The following is a 27,857-nucleotide window of genomic DNA, read 5'->3' as shown; positions in this document are numbered from 1 at the left end:
AGGATGATACATATTTAACCTGCATAAAGGATGCCAAATGTAAGTATGGGCAAGTGCATTGGTTTGCACATGCAAACACACATAAATACCATGCTCACATACATACACACACATAAACAACCAAAATTACAGATTTACATTGGTAAACAACTCCTACTGGGAGTTAAACAATGAGATTACCAGAGAATCCATGGATCTTTTCATCTAAGGGTAAAACATAAGAGTACTGTAATATAACTCACTATATAAGACTTTTTTTTTCCAAATCAATGATTTCAAATTCACTTAATTATAAGAAGACACAGAGAAAATCTGAAGATTTCGTCTAGATCTTATATCATTATATATGAATGAGATGGTTATAGATGTACATACAAATACACACACCACAAAGAGAAGTAAATTGACTTCCAATATTCTTGGTTAAGACAGAGTATTTCATATAAGGGGATTTCATTCATTTTTGGGGGGATCCTTTGTTTTTAGGATGAACCTAAATCCATTACCATAAAAAAGAACACCTTGATTATACCTCTGTAATTATCACACATAAAATATAGACAACTAAACTCCATCAATTTTAAAAATTAAATTATAGTTATTTCACACCTTAATTAAAACATTTAATATTAAATCATAATTACAAAAATAACAATAAGGAACTACTTTAACCATGTCATTGCTGGCTATTCATTCTGTGATTAGTGACAAGTTTTATCATGTGAAGATTAAAAAAAGAGGACTAAATTTATTCAGGAGGACTTTACTAGGAAATATGGGTTGATATCAGTGACATTTTCCTTTATGTGAGACAAACATTAACTTTTTTTTTTTTTTTTTTGACTGGAGAAAAACCACTTTAAAATGTTGTGTTGGTTTCTGCTATACAACAATTCATATCAGTCATAATTATATATAAATCTCCTCCTTCCTGAACTTCCTCTCTCCCAAATCCCTTCCCTCTAGGTCATCACAGAGCACCAGGCTGGGCTTCCTGTGTTACATAGCAGCTTCCTCCTATGATACACATAATAGTGTATATATGTCAATGCTACTTTCTCAATTCATCCCACCTCCTCCTCCTGCTGTGTTCACGAGTCTGTTCTCTGTGTCTGAGTCTCCATTCCTTCTTAACAAAATCGGTACCATTTTCCTAGATCCCATATACATGTGTTACACAATATTTTCTATTATCTTTCTGACTTACTTCACTCTGTACAATAGGCTCTAGGTTCATACATCTCACTAAAACTGATTCAAATTCATTCCTATTATGGTTGAGAAGTATTCCCTTGCATATATGTAAAATATCTTCTTTATTCATTCAACTGCTGATGGACATCTAGGTTGCTCCAATGTCCTGGCTATTGAAAATAGAGTTGTTCTGAATACTGGCTATATATGTCTTTTTGAATTGTGGTTTTCTCGGGTTATATGTAGAGCAGTGGGATTGCTGGGGTATATGGTAGATTTCAGTTCAGTTCAGTTCAGTTGCCAGTAGTGTCTGACTTTTTGCAACCCCATGAACTGCAGCACACCAGGCTTCCCTGTCCATCACCAACTCCCGGAGTTCACTCAAACTCACATCCATCGAGTCGGTGATGCCATCCAGGTAGATTTATTCCTAGATTTTTAAGAATCTCCATACTGTTCTCTACAATGACTGTATCAATTTACATTCCCACCAACAGTGCAAGGGGAATCCCTTTTTTTCCCACATCCTCTCCAGTATTTATTGTTTGTACATTTTTTGATGATGGCCATTCTGACCTCAATATAGTTTTGATTTGCATTTCTCTAGTAATGAGCAATATTGAGCATCTTTTCACATGTTTATTGGACATCTCTGTGTCTTCTTTAGATAAAGGTATGCTCAGTTCTTATGCCCATTTTTTGACTGAGATATTTGTTTTCTGATATTGAGTTGTATGAGCTGCTTTTTTTCTTGATGAATCTGGCTAATGGTTTCTCAGTTTTATCTTCACAAAGAACCAGCTTTTAAGTTTACTGATTGTTGCTATTGTTTCCTTCATTTTTTTTTTCAATTATTTCTGCTCTGATCTTTATGATAACTTTCCTTCTAGTAACTTTGTTTTTGTTGCTGTTCTTCCTCTTCTTTTTTTTTAGTTGTTTTATGTGTAAGATTAGGTTGTTTGTTTGAGATTTTTCTCATTTCTTTGAGGTGGACTTGTATTGGTATAACATTCCCTCTTTGCACTGTTTTTACTGCATCCCACATGTTTTGAGTTGTGTTTTGCTGTCATTCATTTCTAGGTATTTTTTAATTTCCTCTTTGAGTTTTAAAATAATTTCTTGGTTATTTAGAAGCATATGGTTTAGCTTCCAGTTGTCTGTGTTTTTTACAGTTTTATTTCATGTAGTTGATATCTAATCTTATGTCACTGTGGTCAGAAAAGGTACTTGATACAGTTTTGGTATTCTTAAATTTACCAAGATATAATTTATAATCCAAGATGTGATCTCTCCTGGAGAATGTTCCCTGTGCACTTGAGGAAAAAAATAAGGTATATTTCTACTGCTTTTGGATGGAATGTCCCATAAATATCAATTAGGTCCATCTGCTGCAATATGTAATTTAAGGGTACTGTTTACTTATTAACTTTCTGTCCACATGATCTGTCCTTCTGTGTGAAAGTGGTGTTAAATTCCCCCACTATTACTGTGTCACTCTCAATTTCACCTTTTATAATTGTTAGTATTTGCCATATATATTGAGGTGCTCCTATGTTGAGTGCATATATATTTATAATTTTTATGTCTTCTTCTTGGAATGATCCCTTGATCATTATTTAATGTTCTTCTTTGTCTCTTGTAATGGTCTTTATTTTAAAGTCTATTTTGTCTGATATGAATATTGCTACCCCTGCTTTCTTTTGATCTCATTCTCAGCATGAGAAGGTAGCATTTCCAGCTCAAGAAGAGTTCAAAATTCAAAGTTCTAAGTAACAGTTTCTACTGGATACAGATTAACACTGGTGTAAAAAAATCACAAAATCATAAGTCAAATCATTTAAGCAGGAATAGTGGTGAGAATTACTTACAGAACTAAGGTTTAATTAGGTCTAAATGAGAGTATGCAATGGCAATATGATTTGACAATGTTGATATAAAATAGGATAATTGCAACTAGCAAGTGAAAATCCCTGATTATTTATGTAATAAACATCAAAGGATACTAACAGCAAAAAAAAGTGCCTCCTAATGAACGTTCACATCATCAACAACAGATTTGCTAAAAGAACTGAACCTGTGTCTGATCACCCTTTTGAGTCAGTTTGTCAAATTGAAGATATGCATGCCAATTCCTTTTAAGTGTGCAAAACTAAATTATAATGTCAAGGGGTACACACTTGGATAATAAAACCATAAAGGCACATGCATGAACACATGTGTCATTATTCTTTGAAAACTGAGTGCTCTGATTAGGAGGGGCACATGGAAGGAAATTCTGGGTGGCTGGTAAAGGTGTATTTTTGACCTTTCTAATGGTTACAAAGACGTTTGCCTTATGATAATTCATTGTGTTTTCTACTTTTTGTCTTGTTTTCTCTATTTTTAACAATAAAAAAGAGAAAAAAAACACAAAATAATAATTTCCTCACTTAAAAACAATTAAGAAAATTCAGTGATAGTCTAACTGCAAAATTGTACAAACAGATATTTTAACGGGATTTCTTCATACAGGATGAAAAATGATCCTTGAAGCAAACATACAATTACATGAAGAAATGAAGAGTACCTGATAGGAAACCAGGGAAATATATGTAAAGTCTTAAAATCTATTGATGATTAAAAAAATACTAAAATGCCTTGTGTGTTCATATTATGTACAAAACTAACACTGATAAGAGAATAGGAGTTGAGATAATGAGTTAAAATGTTTTGAAGACCAAGCACTTTTGAGAATTTGTTACAAAACTAGTTTATAACAGATTCTAAAATATCCATTATGTATGTTGAAATCTTTAGGGCAACTATTAAGATAGTAGTTAAAGAAAGTAAAACTAACAAGGTAATAATGGAAAAGATATAAAGAGATAGATAGATAGCTATGAAGAAAGGAGTTCAGATGATAGATGAATATTCAAATCCACAGGAGGAAAGGAAAGATAAAGATTTGAGATATGTGAATAAAATAAAAGAAATAGTAAAATGATGTTTTACCAGATACAATTATAAATTATCTAAATACTCCCAATAAATGACAAAGATTACAAATTTAAGTTTACATTTAATCCAAACTATCTACTCTTTTTGAGATACATGTCAAATATAAAACATGAGAAAGTCAAACACAAATCTATGAGGTAAGATAAATGATATAAACATTACACAAATGCAAACAGTTTTAATTATTCACTTAATAAACAAAGTAGAATTTAAGGCAAGAAACATTTCCAGAAAAGAATAAAAACCCTGAACATCTTTTTTCAGGAAATAAGGACAAGCTAAAAGAATGACAGGGTAACTTTTAACAGACACCAAAGGTGTTCCCACTGGGCAAATTTGGAACAATTTAAGCACCCCCAAAAAATGATAGTATCATATGAAAAACTAGTGAATAACAAAAGAAATCCTAAGCCCACAATTATAAAATAATTTTAAGTGTTAAGTTTAATGAGGAAGGAGACATTCGCATAATTAAAAAATCTACCCAAATATTCATCAACTACCATCTGTATATAACTACCATCTGTATAACTCTTAGAATGCCCTCCCAAAACTAATATTAACTAGAAAATGAGACAGTAACTTTTTGATAGGGAAAATTAGCATAAAACACTTTGATCAAGTGATGAAAATTAACCTAATCAGAAATGGGACAAATCAAAATTTTATGCCACCAGATACCATACAATAAGAAGAGCACAGTACCACTTCCGTGATACTCTACTCAAAAATGCCATCATGAGGGGGGAAAAAAAATCACACAAAACCATAATAAAAGAAATTCTGAAAAGTAGCTGAAATTCCATCTACAAAAGTGTCAAAAATACCAAGTTAACAAAAACTGAGAAACTATTTCAGATCAAGTAGAAAACAACAACAACAACAACAAAACAGCAACAGAGAGGAGATGGTTATATTCAATTCCGAATGGGACCCATTTGCTAAAAGATATTATTCGGACAATTAGTGAAATTGACTGGAGTCTTAAATGGTAAAAATATGTCAATGCTAATTTTTTATTATTACATTATGACTTTCTAGGAGAATACAATAGAGTAACATACTGCTCATAGCAAACAACCTCTTCCAACAACACAAAAGATCACTCTACACCTGGACATCACCAGATGGTCAATACTGAAATCAGATTGGTTCTATTCTTTGCAGTCAAAGTAGGAGAAGCTCAATACAGTCAGCAAAAGCAAGACTGGGACCTGACTATGGCTCAGATCATGAATTCCTTATTGCAAAATTCAGACTTAAATTGAAGAAAGTAGGGAAAACCACTAGTGAAGTGAAGTCGCTCAGTCGTGTCCGACTCTTTGCGACCCCATAGACTGTAGCCTACCAGGCTCCTCTGTCCATGGGATTTTCCAGGCAATAGTACTGGAGTGGATTGCCATTTCCTTCTCTAGGGGATCTTCCCAACCCAGGGATCGAACCTGGGTCTTCCTCATTGTAGACAGACGCTTTACCATCTGATCCACCAGGGAAGTCCCTAAACCATTCAGGTATGACCTAAATCAAATCCCTTATGATTATACAGTGGAAGTGACAAATAGATTCAAAGGATTAGATCTGATAGATAGAATGCCTGAAGACCTATGGATGGAGGTTCATGACATTGTACAGGAGGCAGTGATCCAGACCATTCCCAAGAAGAAAAAATGCAAAAAGGTTGTCTGAGGAGGCCTTACAAATAGCTGAGAAAAGACTAGACACTAAAGGCAAAGGAGAAAAGGAAAGATATACCCATCTGAATACAGAGTTCCAAAGACTAGCAAGGAGAGATAAGAAAGCCTACTTCAGGGATCAATGCAAAGAAACAGAGGGAAAAAATAAAATGCGGAAGACTAGAGATGTCTTCAAGAAAACTAGAGATACCAAGGAAATATTTCAGGCAAAGATGGGTACTATAAAGGGCAAAAGCAGAATGGACCTAACAGAAGCAGAAGATATTAAGAAGAGGTGGCAAGAATACACAGAAGAACTATACAAAAAAGAACTTAATGACCCAAATAACCATGATGTTGTGATCACTCATCTAGAGCCAGGCATCCTGAAGTCTGAAATCAGGTGGGCCTTAGGAAGCAACACTACAAACAAAGCTAGTGGAGGTGATGGAATTCCAGCTGAGCTATTTCAAGTTTTAGAAGATGGTGCTGTTAAAGTGCTGCACTCAATATGCCAGCAAATTTGGAAAACTCAGCAGTGGCCACAGGACTGGAAAATGTTAGTCTTCATTCCAATATATCATGAATCTGTTGGACTATTCCTGAAATATAATTGTTTTAATACTGAAAATGAAGCATATAATTAACTACTTTTACAAACTAAAGAAAAATCATATGAACATCTCATAGATCCAAATATATGAAAATTTTACCCTTAGCGTCAGGAACAAGACAAGAATGCTTCCTACCTCTGCTTTAATTCAACACTGTGCAGAGGTAGTTGTCAGTACAATAAACATCATGATTAGAAAGGGGAAAAAATAAGATATTAGGTACAGATTACAAGAGTATATGAAGAAAACTTTTTTAAATTCACAAATTACTATTAGTGAGTTAAGCAAGGTGACCTCAATTATTCAAAAAATCAATAATATTTTACTTGCCACAATAATAAACAAAAGTAAAAAATGACAAGTTACATTAGAATCAAAAATATCTTAATCACTAGGGACAAATGCAATTAAAGATGTACAAGACCCTCCCACAGAAACTATAAAATATTATTCAGAAAAACTAAAGAAAATTTAAATAAATAGAGCAATATCCATATTCATTGGCTACAAAGCATACTATTTACATACTTCAGTCCTCTGGAATTATTAATAATCTATAATACAAACTCAAATCTCCAGTATGTGTGTGTGTGCGCCATGTGTGTATGTGCATTTATGCACGTATGTGTGCATAAACTGACAAATTCCAAAACTTTTATGGTGATGTAAAAAGCTAAGAATATCCTATGTGTTCAGAAAACTATTGTCCTGTAAGCCAAATCTGGCCTTCCACTCATTTGTAAATTAAGGTTCATTGGGGCATAGCCCTAATTAGCCATTCATATATTGTCTATGGTGCTTTTATGCTACAATAGCCCTAGAGAACGTAGGGGCAACCTAGTTCCCAGTCCCTATTTGTATCTTGTTCTTTATATCTTGACCTCTGACCTAGAAAATCTTGAAAAAAAAAAGAAAATAACTACAAAATACATACAACTACTTATTAAGATAGGATAAACATAAACAGAATCCTAAACAAGGTCTTCACATATTTAGTCATTTCATTAATGTCAAATGACATAAGATTGTTCAATAAAGAAAGAAAATATCTTCAATAAATGCCCCTGGATCAAAGTAAATCTTACCTCAAATCATATGCAAAAATTAATCCCAGAGGAATCATAGATCTAAATATGAAAGTTTAAACAATAAAACTTATAGAATATAACCCTGGAAACATCATCATGGGCTTCAAATAACAACTATTCCTTAAACAGAACAAAAGAGATCAGAAAGGAATAAATTACTGTTATCACCTAAATTAAAGTTATGAACCTCTGTTCAACAAAATACATAGTTCAAAGAGTAAAAAAGTCATGCTAATACAGGGGAGAAGATATTTGCAAGACATAATAAGGAAAGAAGTAAGAAAATAAGGGAAACACCTGAACATACACTTCATAAGGGGATAACCACATGGCTATTAGGCTACCAAAGTGTGCTTAGCCATATAAATTATCAGGAAGCTAATATCCAAAAGGAAATATATTTTTTAAATTAATAATACAAAGTACCAACAAAGACATACTACAGTGAGAATGGCATGTGAAAAATTCTGGAAAACAATTAATCATTATTTACTGAAGATGAAAATACACATACCCTGTGGCTCAGAAATTTTACTCCTACATGTACAGACAATACCAAATCACAATTGTAATATCTAAAACACATGTACTGGAATATTCCAACCAGTTAATCATAATATTCAGCAACTGGTGACAATCCAAAAATCTGTCCAGAGTAGAATGGATAAATAAATTGGGATATATTCAAAAAATAGAGAATCATACAGCAACAAATATAAAAAACTTTGCCACATGCATGGATAGATTCCATAGACATAATTCTGAGGGGTAAAAACTAGATACAAATAAATACATGATTTTATTTACTTGAAGCTTAAAAATATGCAAAACTCTTTTACAGTGCTAGAAGGTAGGATTCAGGTTTAATCTGGGAGGAAGGAAGGGCACAGTCAGAATTCCTGAATGCTAGTGATATTCTACTCTTCATATGGGGGTGGTTACATGATGTATTTGCATCTAACAAATTCAATGTGCTGTATGATGTATGCTCATCATCTCGGTGCTTTATTTCAATTAAAAGATATACTAAAATTAGAACAGGAATACAGCCATTAAAAAGTAGGAAATTATGCTATTTGCAACAATGTGGATAAATCTTGAGGGTATTAGGCCAGTGAAAAAAGATGAACAAAGGCAAAAACTGTATGATCTCACTTATACGTGGAATCTAAGAAAACCAAAGTCACAGAAACAACTGGTTAGTGGTTGCCAGGGATCAGCAGGTAGGAGAAACGAGTGAAGCTGGTCAAAGGGTAAAATCTTCCCGTTATAATACAAACATAAATAAGTTCCTGGGATGTAATGTACATCATAGTAATAATACTATACCATACTGTATTTCTGAAAGTTGCTAAGAGAATAGATTTTTAAAGTTCTCATCAAACACAAAAAAGAATATATACACACACCTTAAACTCACACACTGTTCTATATCAATTACTTCTCAACAAAGCTGGAAAGATAAAAAATAAAAGTTGATCAAAAAAAAACAGTTCAAGAGAAGAAAATTATTCTGGATTTGGTTTTCAACTAACACTCAGAAAAGTTCAGTTGAAAGCATGATTTGTGTTCAGCTGGATATCAAATACTGATAGAGCTGTGCTGTGCTTGAAAGTGAAAGTGAAGTTGCTCAGTCGTGTCCAACTCTTTGCAACTCATGGACTGTAGCCTACCAAGCTCTTCTGTCCATGGGATTTTCCAGGCAATAGTACTGGAGTGGATTGCCATTTCCTTCTCCAGGGGATATTCCCAACCCAGGGATTAAACCCAGGTCTCCCACATTGTAGACAAACGCTTTGCCATCTGAGCCACTGGGGAGTGCTGTGCTTAGTCACTCAATCATGTCTGATTCTTTGGGTCCCCACAGACTGCAGCCCACCAGGCTCTTCTGTCCATGGGGATTCTCCAGGCAAGAATACTGGAGTGGGTTGCCATGCCCTCCTCCAAGGGAGCTTCCCAACCCAGAGATGGAACCCAGGTCTCCCCCATTGCAGGCAGATTCTTTACCATCTGAGCCACCACCAGGGAAGCCCAAGAATGCTGGAGTGGGTAGTGTATCCCTTCTTCAGGGATCTTCCTGACCCAGGAATCAAACCGGGGTCTCCTGTATTGCAGGTGGATTTTTTGCCAGCTGATCTACCAGGGAAGCCCACTTACAGAGCTAACAAACTTCAAATTAGTTTTCTAAACATGAAAAAATTACATTAAGATGAAACTTCTGATTCTCTATAACCAGAAATATTTGTAAAAACTACTTTATGTCCCTTTCAAAGCAGAAAAATTTCAAGACCAATCTGCATTTCTGTTTGAAAAACTGGGTATGGCTGATGTTAGGAATTCAAAGGAGTATAATATGGTATTGTTTTTTAGGTACACACATTGCTAAAACAATTGTTGCTGTTGTTCATCACTCAGTTGTGTACGACTCCTTTGTCACCCCATGGACTGCAGCACACCAGGCTTCCTGTCCACTGTTTCCTGCAGTTTGCTCAAACTCGTGTCCATTGAGTCAGTGATGCCATCCAACCATCTTGTCCTCTGTCGTCCCCTTCAACCTTTCCCAGAATTAGGGTCTTTTCCAATGAGTTGGCTCTTGGTATCAGGTGGCTAAAGTATTGGAGCTTCACCTTCAGCATCAGCCCTTCTAATGACTCTTCAAAGTTGGTTTGCTTTAGGATTGACTGGTTTGATCTCCTTCCAGTCCAAGGGACTCAAGAGTTTTCTCCAGTACTGCAGTTCCAAGGCATCGATTATTTGGCACTCATCCTTTTTCACTGTCCAGCTCTCACGTCTGTACATGACTACTGGAAAGCCCATAGCTTTGACTAAATGGACCATTGTCAGCAAAGTAATGTCTCTGCTTTTTAATACACTGTCTAGGTTTCTCATAGTTTTTCTTCCAAGTGGCAAGTATCTTTTGACTATATAGCTGCAATCACCATCTGCAGTGAGTTTGGAGCTGAAGAAAATAAGGTATGTCACTGTTTCCATTTTTTCTCCATCTGTTTACCATGAAGTGATGGGACCAGAGGCCATGAACTTAGTTGTTTGAATGTTGAATTTTAAGCCAGCCTTTTCACTCTCCTCTTTCACTTTTATCAAGATGTTCTTTAGTTTCTCTTCGCTTTTTGCCATTAGGGTGGTGTCATCTGCATATCTTAGGTTATTGATATTCCTCCTGGTAATCTTGATTCCAGCCTGTGCTTCATTCAGCCCACCATTTGCATGATGTACTCTGCATATAAGTTAAATAAGCAGTGTCACAATATACAGCCCTGACATACTCCTTTCTCAATTTGTAATCAGTCCATTGTTCTGTATCGGACTAACTATTGCTGGTTCTAACTATTGCTTCTTGATCAGCACACAGGTTTCAAAAGAGGCAGGTAAGGTGGTCTGGTATGCCCACCACTTTAAGAATTTTCCAGTTTGTTGTGATCCACACAGTCAAAGCCTTTAGCCTAGTCAATGAAGCAGAAGATGTTTTTCTGAAATTCTCTTGCTTTTTCTGTGATCCAATGGATGTTAGCAATTTGATCACACGCTCCTCTGCCTTTTCTAAATCCAGTTTGTACATCTAGAAGTTCTTCGTTCACATAATACTGATGCCAAGCTTGATGGATTTTGAGCATTACTTTGCTAACATGTGAAATGAGTACAGTTGTGCAGTAGTTTGAACATTCTTTGGCATTGCCTTTCTTTGGGATTGGAATGAAACCTGACCTTTTCCAGTCCTGTGGCCACTGCTGAGTTTGCCAAATTTGTTGGCATATTAAGTGCAGCACTTTAATAACATCATATTTTAGGATTTGAAACAGCTCATCTGGAATTCTATCACCTACACTAGCTAAGTGACTTAGCAGCAGCAGCAGCAGCAGCAGCTTTGTTCATTAATAGTGCTTTTTAAGGCCCACTTGACTTCACAATCTGTGATGTCTGACTCTAGGTGAATGATCACACCATTGTGGTTATCTGGGTCATTACAACCTTTTTTGTATAGTTTTTCTGTGGATTCTTGCCACCTCTTCTTAATATCTTCTGCTTCTGTTAGGTCCATACCATTTCTGTCCTTTATTGTACCCATCGTTGCATGAAATGTTCCCTTGGTATCTCCAATTTTATTCAAGAGATCTCTAGTCATTACCATTCTATTGTTTTCCTCTATGATCTTTTGCATCTCTCCTTGCTATTCTTTGGAAATCTACATTCAGATTGGTCTATCTTTCCTTTTCTCCTTTGTCTTTCATTTCTTATTTTCTCAGCTATTTGTAAGGCCTTTTCAGACAACCATTTTGCCTTTTTTCATTTCTTTTTCTTGGGGAAAAAGAAGCTAAAACAGTAATGCCTTAAAACTTACTGTATCTTCCATAGAAAATGTTTTTATGAAATTCTTTCAACCACATGCCACACAACTTTTCATCAGTTCTCTTCTGTTAAGATCCCCTCAGTCACAGTAATGGAGACATGATACACACATTAAGAAACCCTCAAATATCTACTATAGGAATAGAGTATCGGTAGACTGAATGCTCTGCAGTATATTGTAATTAAAATCTCTTTTATGAATAAAAAATAAAAGCAAACCAAACAAAAATATTCAGTTGCTCTACAGCATGAATCCAATAGTGAAGACAGTGTCAGTAAAAATGCAGGATCCTTAACAGTTTAGCAACGTGATTGCCTAAAGACTGTGGGGAATTTCCTCTTTCCTGTATCAATAACTTCAGACGCTTCCCTCTATAATTTTCATAGAACAAAAAGATAGAATGAAATGAGCTTTCAAGCCTAAGCTTTAAGACGTAAGAAGCATGTTTTTCAATAGATGCTATAATTCAAATTCCTAAATATGTAGTTAAAGTTATGACAAAAAGCATCAGAATAAGCACTGTGCTCTTATAACTTATTTAGCATGCGACACAAATGTTCTCATCTGACAAACGTAACACTGGAACAAAATTATCTACAGATGATTCCTGCAACTCATAATTTCTGAAAGGACAGTTGTTAAGTGTTAGCCCATATTTGAGGGTATCCTCAAATTCATCCTTTTAACAAATCTTAACTGAGCATCTTCTAAGAACAAAAGTCGTATTGTAAATACCATAGCAGAGAAACTTGACCTTTAAACAGCACTGAATTAAGAAGTGAAGTTAAGACATAAGGGAAAATAAGTTCAAAAAAAGTCTTTGATATTTGTTGAATGATATAAAGTAAAAGGTGACAAGGACCATAAGAAAGATATTTAAGTTATGGTATTTCATAAAGGTGAAAGGAGGACATTCTAGTTGTAAAAGTTAGAAAAGACTAAAGGGTAAAGTAACACATAAGGTGAGCTATGAATAAGTTTCTAATCCTTTCTGAATATGTGTGCGTTTACATATTATACATGTATTATTCAGCATGGACATGAATAAATATTAAAACAGCTCAATGTCAATGGAATGGTGCAGAACAGAGACAATGTCAAAGTTCAGTAATCAGCATTTGGCAATAGATTTCCCTCCAAACTACACTCACAAAGTGTGTTATAAACAACTTCAGGTTGCTTCATTACACATTAACCTAGGTAATTGAGAACCAACTTTATAATTTTAAATGTTTAAAAGAATTCAAAAAATGCATGACCTATGGATGACTCAAATTTAACTCAAAGAAGATAATCTTAACATTTTCAGAAACTCTCAAAACCACATATGTGTGTATCTTTAGAGATATTTTGCTATTTCCGTTTGTCACTAAGAGTTTTCATATTTTTAAAATCCATGTCACTTCACCATTTCTAGCTCCAAAATTATTATTCACTGAAATAACATTTTAGTTTTAAAAGATCAATTACTTTGATAACTCATAATCATTAGAATTTATTGACGATATGTAGGTAATTGTAATAATGTAAGATATAATTTTTAACTTGCAGATTTCAACTACAGATTAATTTTAAGTAATTTTGCAACTTTATTTGGAGCATTTGTCTCCACATATTTTAAGCTCTTCTTCTTTTCCTGCTTATTATATAAAAGTAATCCATCACAGAAAATAAAATCATGTGTCTAGTTAATACATAATTTTCCAGGTACATCTAAATTCAAATAAAAACATGACCACTATATTACTGACATAGTACTGATACCTAAATCAGTAAATGGACTGTATAGGCATACTGAAATTGCTGGTAAAACTATTCAACTATACTGTATGCTCTTGAGATAAAAATGCTATCTATTTAAATTTCTTTCCAACACAACAGCTGTATGATAGGCAGATAATAGAAACCAGTCAAATTGATAAATGGATATTTTAAATTATTTAACAAAGTATCTATAATATTATTTTACTTGTCTAATTCCAAATATACTTAGAGTAAATATTAGGGTGGTTTTTTGTGTGATTAATTCTCCTTAAGTAACCTTGAATAAATGGATTTCTTCATTTATGGTGCCAGCTATTGGAAATGGTCTTAAAATGTAATGGATTTAGTAACACATGTTGAACTCTTCCTGTGACACATAGAGAGGAAGTCACTGATAGATGCAGAAAGTCCTCTGGCTCAGATGTCAGAAAATGTTTGAAGTAGAAGAACATTACAGTTATTCCACACCTTTTTTCAACTTCATTCCCTCTAAATTCTAGCTGTTTATTTTGTTTTTTAAATAACTCCTTCATGAGAGAAATAAATGTTTTAAGATCAAAAGGGGTCTTCCCAGGAGGCAGTAGTGGTAAAGAAATGGGCTGCCATTGCAGGAGACAAGAGATGCAGGTTCAGTCCCTGGGTTGGGAAGATTCCCCTGGAGGAGGGCATGGCAATCCACTCCAGTATTCTTGCCTGGAGAATCCCATGGACAGAGTAGCCTGACAATCTACAGTCCAAAGGGTCGCAAAGAGTTGGACACGAACTGAAGGGACTTAGCACAAACAGAAGATCAGAAAAGGGTGGTTCTTGCTATTATTCTATAAAATAATGTTCAATACTTAAAAGATAATGAGAAAATTGATAATAAGAATACAAAACTATGACTTCTATAGCATCATAATATTAGACTTGCAAGTAATTAGAACTAAACAAGTTCAGTTATTTTTTCCTGATGAATTATTCCAACCCCAGACTGAACACAGGGCACCCACTATAGTTCTAGCTCCAGAACACTGCTCAAAGAAATCCATTCTACCATGAGATTCTCTAAATGTCACAAATGTCTTCCCTGTAGTGAACAAAATAGTGCCTCTCTGTCTCTTCATCCTTTGAGACTATATTTTATTTTCTGCATTCTTGTCTCAACATCAAGTAACTGTTCCCCCATGTCTAGAGCAAAATACTTTAAGAATTTGAAGACAATTATTATGACTGTTCAGAGACTTTGCATTTTTCAGGTTAAACATTCCTTCCTTCATTCATATGACATAGCATCTATCACTGTATTCAAGATGGTAGCCATAATCAGGTATATAGTTGGCATTCAATAATCTCAAATAGAGAAATGAAAACAAACACTCCAGATTTGCTTCTACCAGAGCAAAATACAAGAGTTTTTAATTGAAATCACATGAAATTGCAAACACTCAATTTTTGAGCTACAATAATGACAGTTTCACATAGTTCAACATAATAGCATTATCTTCCTTAATGTAAGTATTGCATATTCCTCAATAAATTCTCCAGTTCCATTAGCTTTTCTAACAGCTATGTAACACCACAGCATTATATTGGGTTTGAAGCCAAATAAATCCCACTGGCAATTTTCCCATTGACAGCTGACCTTCTGCAATAAACTTTACAGAATATTATAATGTAGGAGTTTACTTACCAACCGCTTACCAGTTTTTTATTCTTAAAAAGGTATTTTTATCTCTTAGAGAACCACTGTAGCCTTAATCATATAGTATCTTCCTATATGTCAGTCATATAGTAAGTGGAAGATAAGTAAATTCAATTTGATTATACAGTGGAAGTGACAAATAGATTCAAGGGACTAGATCTGACAGAGTATCTGAAGAACTATGGAGAGAGGCTTGTAACATTGTACAGGAGGTGGTGATCAAAACAATCCCCAAAGAGAAGAAATGCAAAAGACAAAATGGTTGTCGGAGGAGGCCTTACATAGCTAAGAAAAGAAGACAAGCGAAAGGCAAAGGAGAAAAGGAAAGATATATCCATCTGAATGCAGAATTCCAAAGAATAGCAAGGAGAGATAAGAAAGGCTTCCTAAGTGATCAATGCAAACAAATAAAGGAAAACAACAGAATGGGAAAGACTAGAGATCTCTTCAAGAAAATTAGAGATACCAAAGAAAAATTTCATGCAAAAACAAGCAAAATAAAGGATAGAAATGGTATGGATTTAATGGACCTAACAGAAGCAGAAAATGAAGAGGAACTAAAAAGCCTCTTGATGAAAGGGAAAGAGGAGAGTGAAAAAGTTGGCTTACAGCTCAACATTCAGAAAACTAAGATCATGGTATCTGGTCTCATCACTTCATAGGAAATAGATGGGGAAACAATGTCAGACTATTTTTCTGGGCTCCAAAATCGCTGCAGATGGTGATTGCAGCCATGAAATTAAAAGACGCTTACTGCTTGGAAGGAAAGCTATGACCAACCTAGATAGCATATTTAAAAGCACAGACATTACTTTGCCAACAAAGGTCCATCTAGTCAAGGCTATGGGTTTTCCAGTGGTCATGTATGGATGTGAGAGTTGGACTGTGATGAAGGCTGAGCGCCGAAGAATTGATGCTTTTGAACTGTGGTGTTGGAGAAGACTCTTGAGAGTCCCTGCAAGGAGATCCAACCAGTCCATTCTAAAGGAGATCAGTCCTGGTGTTCATTGGAAGGACTGATGCTGAAGCTGAAACTCCAATATTCTGGCCACCTCATACGAAGAGCTGACTCATTGGAAAAAACCTTGACGCTGGGAGGGTTTGGGCACAGGAGGAGAAGGGGACGACAGAGGATGAGATGGCTGGATGGCATCACCAATTCGATGGACATGAGTTTGAGTAAACTCCAGGAGTTTGTGATGGACAGGGAGGCCTGGCATGCTGTGATTCATGGGGTTGCAAAGAGTCGGACACGACTGAACGACTAAACTGAACTGAACAGAAGCAGAAGATATTAAGAAGAGGTGGCAAGAATACACAGAAGAACTGTACAAAAAAGATCTTAATGACCCAGATTACCACAGTGGTGCGATCACTCATCTAGATCCAGAAAACCTGAAGTGTGAAATCAAGTGGGCTTTTGAAAGCATCACTATGAACGAAGCTAGTGGAGGTGATGGAATTCCAGCTGACCTATTTCAAATCCTAAAAGATAATGCTGTGGAAGTGCTGCAATCAATATGTCAGCAAATTTGGAAAACGTAGCAGTGGACAAAGACTGGAAAAGGGTAGTCTTCATTGCAATCCAAAAGAAAGACCATGCCAAAGAATGTTCAAGGTACCACACAATTGCATTCATCTGACACACTAGCAAAGTAATGATCAAAATTCTGCAAGCTTGGCTTCAACAGTATGTGAACTGAGAAATTCCAGATGTTCAAGCTGGATTTAGAAAAAGCAGAGGAACCAGAGACCAAATTGCCAACATCTGTTGCATCACAATAAAAAGAGAATTCCAGAAAAAAAAACAACTACTTCTACTTTATTTGGTATGCCAAAGCCTTTGACTGTTTACTGTCACCCTGCTTATTTAACTTATATGCAGAGTACATTATGTGAAATGCTGGGCTGGATGAAGCACAAGCAGGAATAAAGATTGCTGGGAGAAAAATCAATAACCTCAGATATGCAGATGACACTACCCTAATGGCAGAAAGTGAAGAGGAACTAAAGAGCCTCTTGAAAGTGAAAGAGGTGAATGAAAAAGCTGGCTTAAAACTCAACATTCAGAAAACAAATATCATGTCAGCTGGTTCCATCAATTCAGCTCAGTTGCTCAGTCATGTCCGACTCTTTGCGACCCCATGGACTGCAGCACATCAGGCTTCCCTGTCTATCACCAGCTCTTGGAGCTTACTCAAATTCATGTCCATTGAGTGGGTGATGCCATCCAATCATCTCATCCTCTGTCATCCCTTTCTCCTCCCGCCTTCAATCTTTCCAAGCATCAGGGTCTTTTCCAATGAGTCAGTTCTTCACATCAGGTGGCCAGAGTATTGGAGTTTCAGCTTCAACATCAGTCCTTCCAATGAATACCCAGAACTGATCTCCTTTAGGATGGACTGGTTGGATCTCCTTGCAGTCCAAGGGACTCTCAAGATTCTTCTCCAACACCACAGTTCAAAAGCATCAATTCTTCAGAGCTCAACTTTCTTGATAGTCCAACTCTCACATCCAAACATGACTACTGGAAAAATCACTTTATGGCAAATAGATGGGGAAAAAATGGAAACAGTGACAGACTTTATTGTCTTGGGCACCAAAGTGACTGCAGATGGTGACTGCAGCCATGAAATTAAAAAACACTTGCTCCTTGGAAGAAAAGCTATGAGGAACCTAGACAGCTTATTAAAAAGCAGAGACATTACTTTGTCAACAAAGGTCCATCTAGTCAAAGTTATGTTTCTTTACAGGAATTGTGTATGGATGTCAGAGTTGAACCATAAAGAAAGTTGAGTGCTGAAGCATTGATTCTTTTGAACTGCCATGTTAGAGAAGACTCTTGAGAGTCCCTTGGACTATAAGGAGATCCAACCAGTCAATCCTAGAGGAAACCAGTCCTGAATATTTATTGGAATGACTGATGCTGAAGCCGAATCTCCAGCACTTTGGCCACCTGATGCAAAGAACTGACTCATTAGAAAAAATCCTGATGCTGGGAAAGATTTAAAGCAGGAGAAGGGGACGACAGAGGGTGAGATGTTTTGATGGCATCACCAACTTGATGAACGTGAGTTTTAACAAGCTCCAGGATTTGCTGATGGACAGGGAAGCCTGTAGTGCTGCAGTCCATGGGGTCACACATAGTCAGTTAACCAAAAAAGGATGCACATAGCTCTCTCAGAGGAAACCCCTATAGCAAACATGTTGGGTGACAAAAGAGGAATGTGCTGCCGGGGAAAAGATGACATCTGCTACATAAGGCCTAAAATATGATCCAGTTAAAGTATTACATTGAATATGTCAGCAAATTTGGAAAACTCAGTGGTGGCCACAGGACTGGAAAAGGTCAGTTTTCATCCCAGTCTAAAGAAGGGCAATGCCAAAGAATGTTCAAACTACCATGCAATTGTGCTCATGTCACCTGCTGGCAACGTAATGCTCAAAACCCTTCAAGCTAAGCTTCAGCAGCACACTAACCAAGATGTACAAGCTTGGTTTAGAAAAGGTAGAGGAAGCAGAGATCAAACTGCTAGAATCTGGTGCATTATTGAGAAAGCTAAGCACTTCCAGAAAAACATCTACTTCTGTTCATTGACTACATTAAAACCTTTGATTGTGTGGATCACAACAAACTGAAAATCTCTTAAAGAGATAGGACCTTTAAGATGGTAGACCTCCTTACCTGTCTCCTGAGCAAACTGTATGCAGTCAAGAAGCAAGAGTTAAGCCAGACATTGAACAATGGACTGGTTCAAAATTGGGAAAGGAATACAACAAAAAGGCTGTATGTTGTCACCCTCTTAATTAACTTATATGCAGAGTACATCATGCAAAATACTGGGCTGGATGAATCCCAAGGCAGAATCAAGATTTCTGGGAGAAATATCAACAATCTCAGATATGCAGATGATATCACACTAATGGAAGAAATTGAAGAGGAACTAAAAGCCTCTTGATGAGGTGCAAGAAGAGTGAGGAAAAAAGCTGGCTTAAATCTCAACATTACAAAACCTAAGATCATGGCCTCTAGTCCCATCACTTCACAGGAAATAGAAGTGGAAAATGTGGAAACAGTGACAGATTTTCTTGGGCTCCAAAATCAATGCAGATGGTGACTGCAGCCACAAAATTAAAAGACACTTGCTCCTTGGAAGAAAAGCTATGACAAACCCAGACAGTGTATTAGAAAGCAGAGACATTACTTTGGTGACAAAGGTCCATATAGTCAAAGCTACGGTTTTTCCAGTAGTCATGTGTGGATGTCAGAGCTAGACCATAAAAAAGACAGAATGCCAATGAACTGACACTTTCAAAGTGTGGTACTAAAGAAGACTCTTGAGAGTCCCTTGGACAGCAAGGAGATCAAACCAGTCAGTCTTAAAGGAAATCAACCCTGAATATTCATTGGAAGAACTGATGCTGAAGCTCCAACACTCTGGCCACTTGACACGAACAGCCGACTCATTAGAAAAGTCCATGATGCTCAGAAAGATTGAGGGCAGGAGGAAAAGGGCGCCACAGAGATTGAGATGGTTGGATAGCGTCACCAACTCAATGGACATGAGTCTGAGCAGACTCCAGAAGGCAGTGAAGGACAGGGGAGTCTGGAGTGCTGCACTTGTGACATGGGGTCACAAAGAGTTGGACACGACTTAGTGGCTGAACAACAACAACAACAGCAAATAAGGCCTCTTCTCTAAGGTCAGGAAACATAGCAGAATTTTCAGGTCAGTTCAGTCGCTCAGTCGTGTCCAACTCTTTGTGAGCCCATAAAGCACAGCACGCCAGGCTACATGAAAATACAAATAGCACCTTAGGAAACCTGAGGCAATAGAGGAATATGTATGAGATGAAGGAACAAAAGTAAAGAAAAACTCCAGAAGAATTAAGTGAGATAGAGATAGGTAATCTATGTAAGAAAGTGTTCAGGTAGTAATGGTAAAGATGGTCACAGAATTCAGAAGAATAATGAGAAATTAGAACCTTTAAAGAAAGAGTTCATAATACTTAGTAAAATAGACTATAAAATAATTACTATAAAATAACACAAAGAGAGACACTACATAATGATGAAGCAATAGATCCAAGAGGATGTAACAACTGTAAGTATATATATTAACAGACCATATATATATATATATATATATATATATATAAACTTATTGTTGCTAAATAGCAAATAAGTATATATGCTGAACCTATCAATAAATTACATAAGGCAAATGTTAACAGACATAGAAGAGGAAGTTGACAGCAGTAACACAATAGTAAGGAACTTTAAATTCCATTTATATCTATGGATAGATCATCCATATGTAAAATCAATAAGGAAACACTTGCCTTAAATGACACATTAGACCAGATGAATCATATATATATATATATGATATTCTACCTGAAAGCAACAGAATATACATCCTTTTTAAGTGCACATGGAGCATTCTCTCAGACACATCACACAGTAGGCCACAAAGCAAACCTTATTAAATTTAAGAAAATTAAAATAATATCAAACATCTTTCAAACCACAATGATTGAGATTAGAAATCAGCTACAAGAAAAGAACTGCGAAAGAACACAAAACACATGGATGCTAAACAATATGCTACTAAACAACCAACAGATCCCTGAAGTAGTCAAATAGGAAATAAAAAAAGATACCTGGAGACAAATGAAGACAAAATACAATGATCCAAAACCTATGGGACACAGTCAAAGCAGTTCTAAGAGAGAAGTCTACAGCAATAGAAGCTTACATCAGGATTTAAGAATAAGTTCAAATAAACAATTCAAACTTACACCTAAAGAACTTGGAGAAAGAACAAATAAAACTCAAAATTATTAGGAGAGAAAGTACAGATCAGAGCAGAAATAAATTACATAGAGTATAAAAAAACATTAAAAAAGTCAGCTAAACTAAAAGTTGGTTCTTTGAGAAAACGAACAAAATTGATAAACCTTCAGCCTGACCTAAAAAGAAAAGAAAAGGGCGGAGAGGAATAAAATCTCTACAATCAGATACAATAAAGGAAAAGTTACAACCAATACCAGAGAAATGTTACTAAAAAATATCACAAGAAGACTACTACAAACAGCTAAATGCCAATAAAATAAAAACTTGGAAAAAACAGACAAATACATAAAAACATAATCTCCCAAGACTGAACCAAGAAGAAATAGAAAATATGAGCAGAACAATAACCAGTACTGAAATTTAATCAGTAATTAAACACTCCCAATGAGCAGAAGTCCAAGGAAAGATGACATCAGAGGTGTATTCTACCAAACATTTACAGAAGAGTTAGCACCTATTCTTCTAAAAAATATCCAAAAATTGCAAAGAAATGAATATTTCTAAAGTCATTCTATGAACCTAGCATCACCTTTATACTAATATTAGACAAAAAAAAAAAAAAAGGAAAGAAAGAAAATACAGGTCAATATCAGTGATAAACAGATTCAAAAATCTTCAACAGAATACTAGCAAACTGACTCCAATGATAAAGGACAATACATCATGACCAATGAGATTTATGACAAGAAAGCAAGGAGTTTTCATTATCCACAAATCAATCATTGTAATACACCACATTAATAAACTGAAGATTAAAAATCACATGATCATCTCAATAGACACAGAAAAAAGCTTTTGACAAAATTCAATATCCATTAATTATAAGAACTCTAGAGAAAGTGAGCATAAAGGAAATACACCACACCATAATAAAGGCCACATGTGAAAAACCAACAGCTAATATCATACTCAACAGTATGAAAGAATTACCTTTAAGGTCAGGGACAAGAAAATGTTGCCCACTCTCACCAATTTTGATCAACACAGTATTGGAAATCTTAACCACAGCAAGTAAACAGGAAAAAAATAATAAAAGGAATCTAAATTGGTAAGGAATAAGTAAGATTGTCACTGTTTCTAGTAGAAATGATACTATCCACAGAAAAGTATAAGATGCTAATGAAAGAAACTGAAGATGAAACAGATGGAAAAATACACCATGTTCTTGAACTGGAAGACATGATATAGATATATAGATATCTCTCTCTCTCTCTCTCTCTCTCTCTCTCTCTCTCTATATATATATATATATATATATATATATATACACACACACACACACACACACACACATAAGTATAATGGCCTGTTAGCCATATAAAAATGATAAAATTTTACATTTGCAACAACATGAATGGACTTGGAGAATATTTTGTTAAGTGAAATAAGCTACTTTATATGTGGAATATAAAAAAATATAACAAACTAGTGAATATAACAAAAAGATTCACGGAGAAAAAAGAAACTAGCAATGACCAATGGGGAGAGAGAGAGTGGGAGGGGCAATATAGGGGTAGAGAACCAAGACTAAGGTGAAAAGGTCCTTAAACGAAGGACTAAGGTAAAAACCATTATGCATGAAATAAGCTATAAAGATATTCTACATAAGAAGAGAATTTAGTCAATACTTCCAGTAGTCATGTATGGATGTGAGAGTTGGACTGTGAAGAAGGCTGAGTGCTGAAGAATTGATGCTTTTGAACTGTGGTATTGGAGAAGACTCTTGAGAGTCCCTTGGACTGCAAGGCGATCCAACCAGTCCATTCTGAAGGAGATCAGCCCTGGGATTTCTTTGGAAGGAATGATGCTAAAGCTGAAACTCCAGTACTTTGGACACCTCATGAGAAGGGTTGACTCATTGGAAAAGACTCTGATGCTGGGAGGGATTGAGGGCAGGAGGAGAAGGAGAAGACAGAGGATGAGATGGCTGGATGGCATCACTGACTCAGTGGATGTGAATCTGAGTGAACTCTGGGAGTCAGTGATGGACAGGGAGGCCTGGTGTGCTGTGATTCATGGGGTTGCAAAGAGTTGGACACGACTGAGTGACTGAACTGAACTGAACTTATAATAACTATAAATGAAGTACAACATTTAAATCAGCAAATCAGTGTATTGTACATCTGTAACTTATACATCAACTATACTAAAATAAATAACAATAAAATAGTTAACCATGAAAAAGTATAATTCTGCCTCCTTGCTTTTCTCCATTATTTGTATTTCAAATACAAATTTCAACCTCCAGTATTTGTATTTCACTTCAGTTCAGTCATGTCCGACTCCTTCCGATCCCATGAAACAGCACACTAGGCCTCACTGTCCATCACCAACTCCTGGAGTTCACCCAAACCCATGTCCATTGAGTCGGTGATGGCATACAACCATCTCATCCTCTGTCATCCCCTTCTCCTCCTGCCCTCAATCATTCCCAGCAGCAGGGTCATCCCAAATGACTCAACTCCTCGCATCGTGTGGCCAAATTATTGAAGTTTCAGTGTCAACATCCTTCCTACCAATGAACACCCAGGATTGATCTCCTTTAGGATGGATTAGTTGGATCTCCTCACAGTCCAAGGGACTCTCAACATCACAGTTCAAAAGTATCAATTCATCTGTTCTCAGTTTTCTTTATAGTCCAACTCTCACATCCATACATGACTACTGGAAAAACCATAGCCTTGACTAGACGGACCTTTGTTGACAAAGTAATGTCACTGGTTTTCAATATGCTATCTAGGTTGGTCATAACTTTTCTTCCAAGGAGCAAGCATCTTTTAATTTCACAGCTGCAATCACCATCTGCAGTGATTTTGGAGCCCCCCAAAATAAAGTCAGCCACTGTTTCCACTGTTTCCCCATCTATTTGCCATGAAGTGATGGGACTGGATGCCATGACCTTAGTTTTCTGAATGTTGAGCTTTAAGCCAACTTTTCGCTCTCCTCTTTCACTTTCATCAAGAAGCTCTTTAGTTCTTCTTCACTTTCTGCCATAAAGGTGGTGTCATCTGCATATCTGAGGTTTTTGATATTTTACCCAGCAATCTTGATTCCAGCTTGTGCTTCCTCCACCCAGCATTTCTCATGATGTATTCTGCATATAAGTTAAATATGCAGGGTGACAATACACAGCCTTGACGTACTCCTTTTCCTATCTGGAACCAGTCTGTTGTTCCATGTCCAGTTCTAACTGTTGCTTCCTGACTTACATACAGGTTTCTCAGGAGGCAGGTCAGGTGGTCTGATATTCCCATCTCTTTCAGAATTTTCCGCAGTTTACTGTGATCCACACAGTCAAAGGCTCTGGCATAGTCAGTAAAGCAGAAGTAGATGTTTTTCTGGAACTCTCTTGCTTTTTCGATGATCCACTGGATGTTGGCAATTTGATCACTGGTTCCTCTGCCTTTTCTAAAACCAACTTGAACATCTGGAAGTTCACGGTTCACATATTGCTGAAGCCTAGCTTGGAGAATTTTGAGCATTACTTTACTAGCGTGTGAGATGAGTGCAATTGTGTGGTAGTTAGAGCCTTCTTTGGCATTGCCTTTCTTTGGGATTGGAATGAAAACTCACTTTTTCCAGTCCTGTGACCACAACTGAGTTTTCCAAATTAGCTGGCATAATGAGTGCAGCACTTTCACAGCATCATCTTTCAGGATTTGAAATAGCTCAACTGGAATTGCGTCACCTCACTAGCTTTGTTCATAGTGATGCTTCTTAAGGCCCACTTGACTTGACATTCTAGGATGTCTGGCTCTAGGTGAGGGATCACACCATTGTGATTATCTGTGTAGTGAAGATCTTTTTTGTACAGTTCTGTGTATTCTTGCCACCTCTTCTTAATATCTTCTGCTTCTGTTCAGTTCAGTTCAGTCACTCAGTCATGTCCGACTATTTGCGACCCCATGAATTGCAGCACTCCAGGCCTCCCTGTCCATCATCATCTCCTGGAGTTCACTCAGACTCACTTCCATCGAGTCAGTGATGCCATCCAGCCATCTCATCCTCTGTTGTCCCCTTCTCCTCCTGCCCTCAATCCCTCCCAGCATCAGAGTCTGTTCCGATGAGTCAACTCTTCATATGAGGTGGCCAAAGTACTGGAGTTTCAGCTTCAGCATCATTACCTCCAAAGAAAGCCCAGGGCTGATCTCCTTCAGAATGGACTGGTTGGATCTCCTTGCAGTCCAAGGGACTCTCAAGATTCTTCTCCAACACCACAGTTCAAAAGCATCAATTCTTCGGTGCTCAGCTTTCTTCATAGTCCAACTCTCACATCCATACATGACCACTGGAAAAATGGTAGCCTTGTCTAGACGGACCTTTGTTGGCAAAGTAATGTCTCTGCTTTTAAATATGCTATCTAGGTCGGTCATAACTTTTCTTCCAAGCAATAAGCGTCTTTTAATTTCATGGCTGCAGTCACCATCTGCAGTGATTTTGGAGCCCAAAAACATAAAGTCTGACACTGGTTCCACTGTTTCACCATCTATTTCCCATTAAGTGATGGGACCAGATGCCATAATCTTTGTTTTCTGAATGTTGAGCTTTCAGCCAACTTTTTCACTCTCCTCTTTCACTTTCATCAAGACGCTTTTAGTTCCTCTTCACTTTCTGCCATAAGGGTGGTGTCATCTGCATATCTGAGGTTATTGATATTTCTCCCGGCAATCTTGATTCCAGCCTGTGCTTCTTCCAGCCCAGTGTTTCTCATGATGTACTCTGCATTTAAGTTAAATAAGCATGGTGACAATATACAGCCTTGACGTACTCCTTTTCCTAACTGGAACCAGTCTGTTGTTCCATGTCCAGTTCTAACTGTTGCTTCTTGACCTGCATATAGGTTTCTTAAGAGGCAGGTCAGGTGGTCTGGTCTTCCCATCTCTTTCAGAATTTTCCACAGTTTATTGTGATCCACACAGTCAAAGGCTCTGGCATAGTCAACAAAGCAGAAATAGATGTTTTTCTGGAACTCTCTTGATTTTTCCATGATCCACCAGATGTTGGCAATTTGATCTCTGATTCCTCTGCCTTTTCTAAAACCAGCTTGTACATCAGGAAGTTCATGGTTCATGTATTGCTGAAGCCTGGCTTGGAGAATTTTGAGCATTACTTTACTAGCGTGTGAGATGAGTGAAACTGTGCGGTAGTTTGAGCCTTCTTTGGTATTGCCTTTCCTTGGGATTGAAATGAAAACTGACTTTTCCAGTCCTGTAGCCACGGCTGAGCTTTCCAAATTTGCTGGCATATTGAGTGCAGCACTTTCACAGCATCATCTTTCAGGAATTGCAATAGGTCAACTGGAATTCCATCACCTCCACTGCTTCTGTTAGGTCCCTACCATTTCTGTCCTTTATTGAGCCCATCTTTGCATGAAATGTTTCCTAATTTTTATTTAGGTTGGTGCAGATGTAATTATGCTTTCAGGCTATGAATTTTAAATCATTATAACTAGGCTCAAAAATACCTTTATTAATCAAAATAGGAACCATTACAATCAACATATTTTTGCCAATCAGAAATAAGTTTGCTTAATCTTGTAGCATAAAAATCCATGTTTTGGGATTTGACAAATTCTTGGAAACAATTTTCTATATCCTGCTGGTTGTGAAAGTGTTTTCCCTGCAAAATGTTATAGAGATGCTTCAAGAAGTGGTGGTTGGTGAGAGGTTAGGCGAATATGGTGGATGAGGTAAAACTTCATATCCTAATTTGCTCAACTTTTGAAGCTTTGGTTGTGCAACATGCCATCAGGTTTGCCATGGAGAAGAATTTGATATTTTCTGTTGACCAGAGCCAGTTGCAAGCATTATAGTTTTTAATGCATTTCATCAATTTGCTGAGCATATTCTTAGATGTAAATATTTCACTGGCATTCAGAAAGCTGTAGTGGATGAGACCAGCAGCAGACCATGAGATTTTTTTGGTAGAAGTTTGGTTTTGGAAAGTGCTGTAGAGCTTCTTCTCTGTCCAACCACTGAGTTGGTCATTGCCAGTCATCATAAAAATATCCACTTTTTGTCACAGATCACAATCCAGTTAAGAAATGCCTCATTATTATTGTGTAGAACAAGACATCACTTCAAAAATGCTTGTTTTGATTTCTGGTCAGCTCATGAGGCATGATAAATGTATCAAGCTTTTTCACCTTTTCAATTTGCTTCAAATGCCAAATGACCATAGAATGGTTGATATTTTGTTCTTGGGCAACTTCTCATTTAGTTGTAAGAGGATTGCTTCAATGATGGCTCTCAATTGGTTGTTCTCAACTTCCGATGGCCAATGATTACACTTCTCAACTTCAAGACTCTTGCCTCCTCTGCAGAACTTCTTGAACCACCACTGCATTGGACATTTGTTAAAAATTCCCAGGCCAAATACATTGTTCATGTTGTGAGCTGCTTTACAACCCATTTTGTACTCAAATGAGAAAATTGCCCAAATTGGCAATTTGTCTAACATCATTTACATAGTTTAAAATAAATATAAAATAAACAAGTAATAATATTACACCAAGCAATAAGTCATTAGTAAAGAAATTAATAAAAGACAAATGTCCATTAAAATGATGTATGACATAACCTTCTTTATTTTGAATGTATTCCAATATCAAATAGCCAATC

General features: G+C 36.5%; 1 protein-coding gene across 2 annotated transcripts in view; it reads right to left on the bottom strand.

Moving 5' to 3' along the window:
* The window catches only part of CPNE8 (copine 8), a 261,274-nt gene that overhangs the window by 187,362 nt on the left and 46,055 nt on the right, over nucleotides 1-27,857 (bottom strand). The window lies entirely within an intron of this gene.

The sequence above is a fragment of the Ovis aries genome, chromosome 3 (genome assembly GCF_016772045.2).
Source record: "Ovis aries strain OAR_USU_Benz2616 breed Rambouillet chromosome 3, ARS-UI_Ramb_v3.0, whole genome shotgun sequence".
NCBI lineage: Eukaryota > Metazoa > Chordata > Mammalia > Artiodactyla > Bovidae > Ovis > Ovis aries.
Note: the sequence above shows the minus strand (reverse complement) of the source record. Positions and strands in the feature narration are given on the sequence as shown.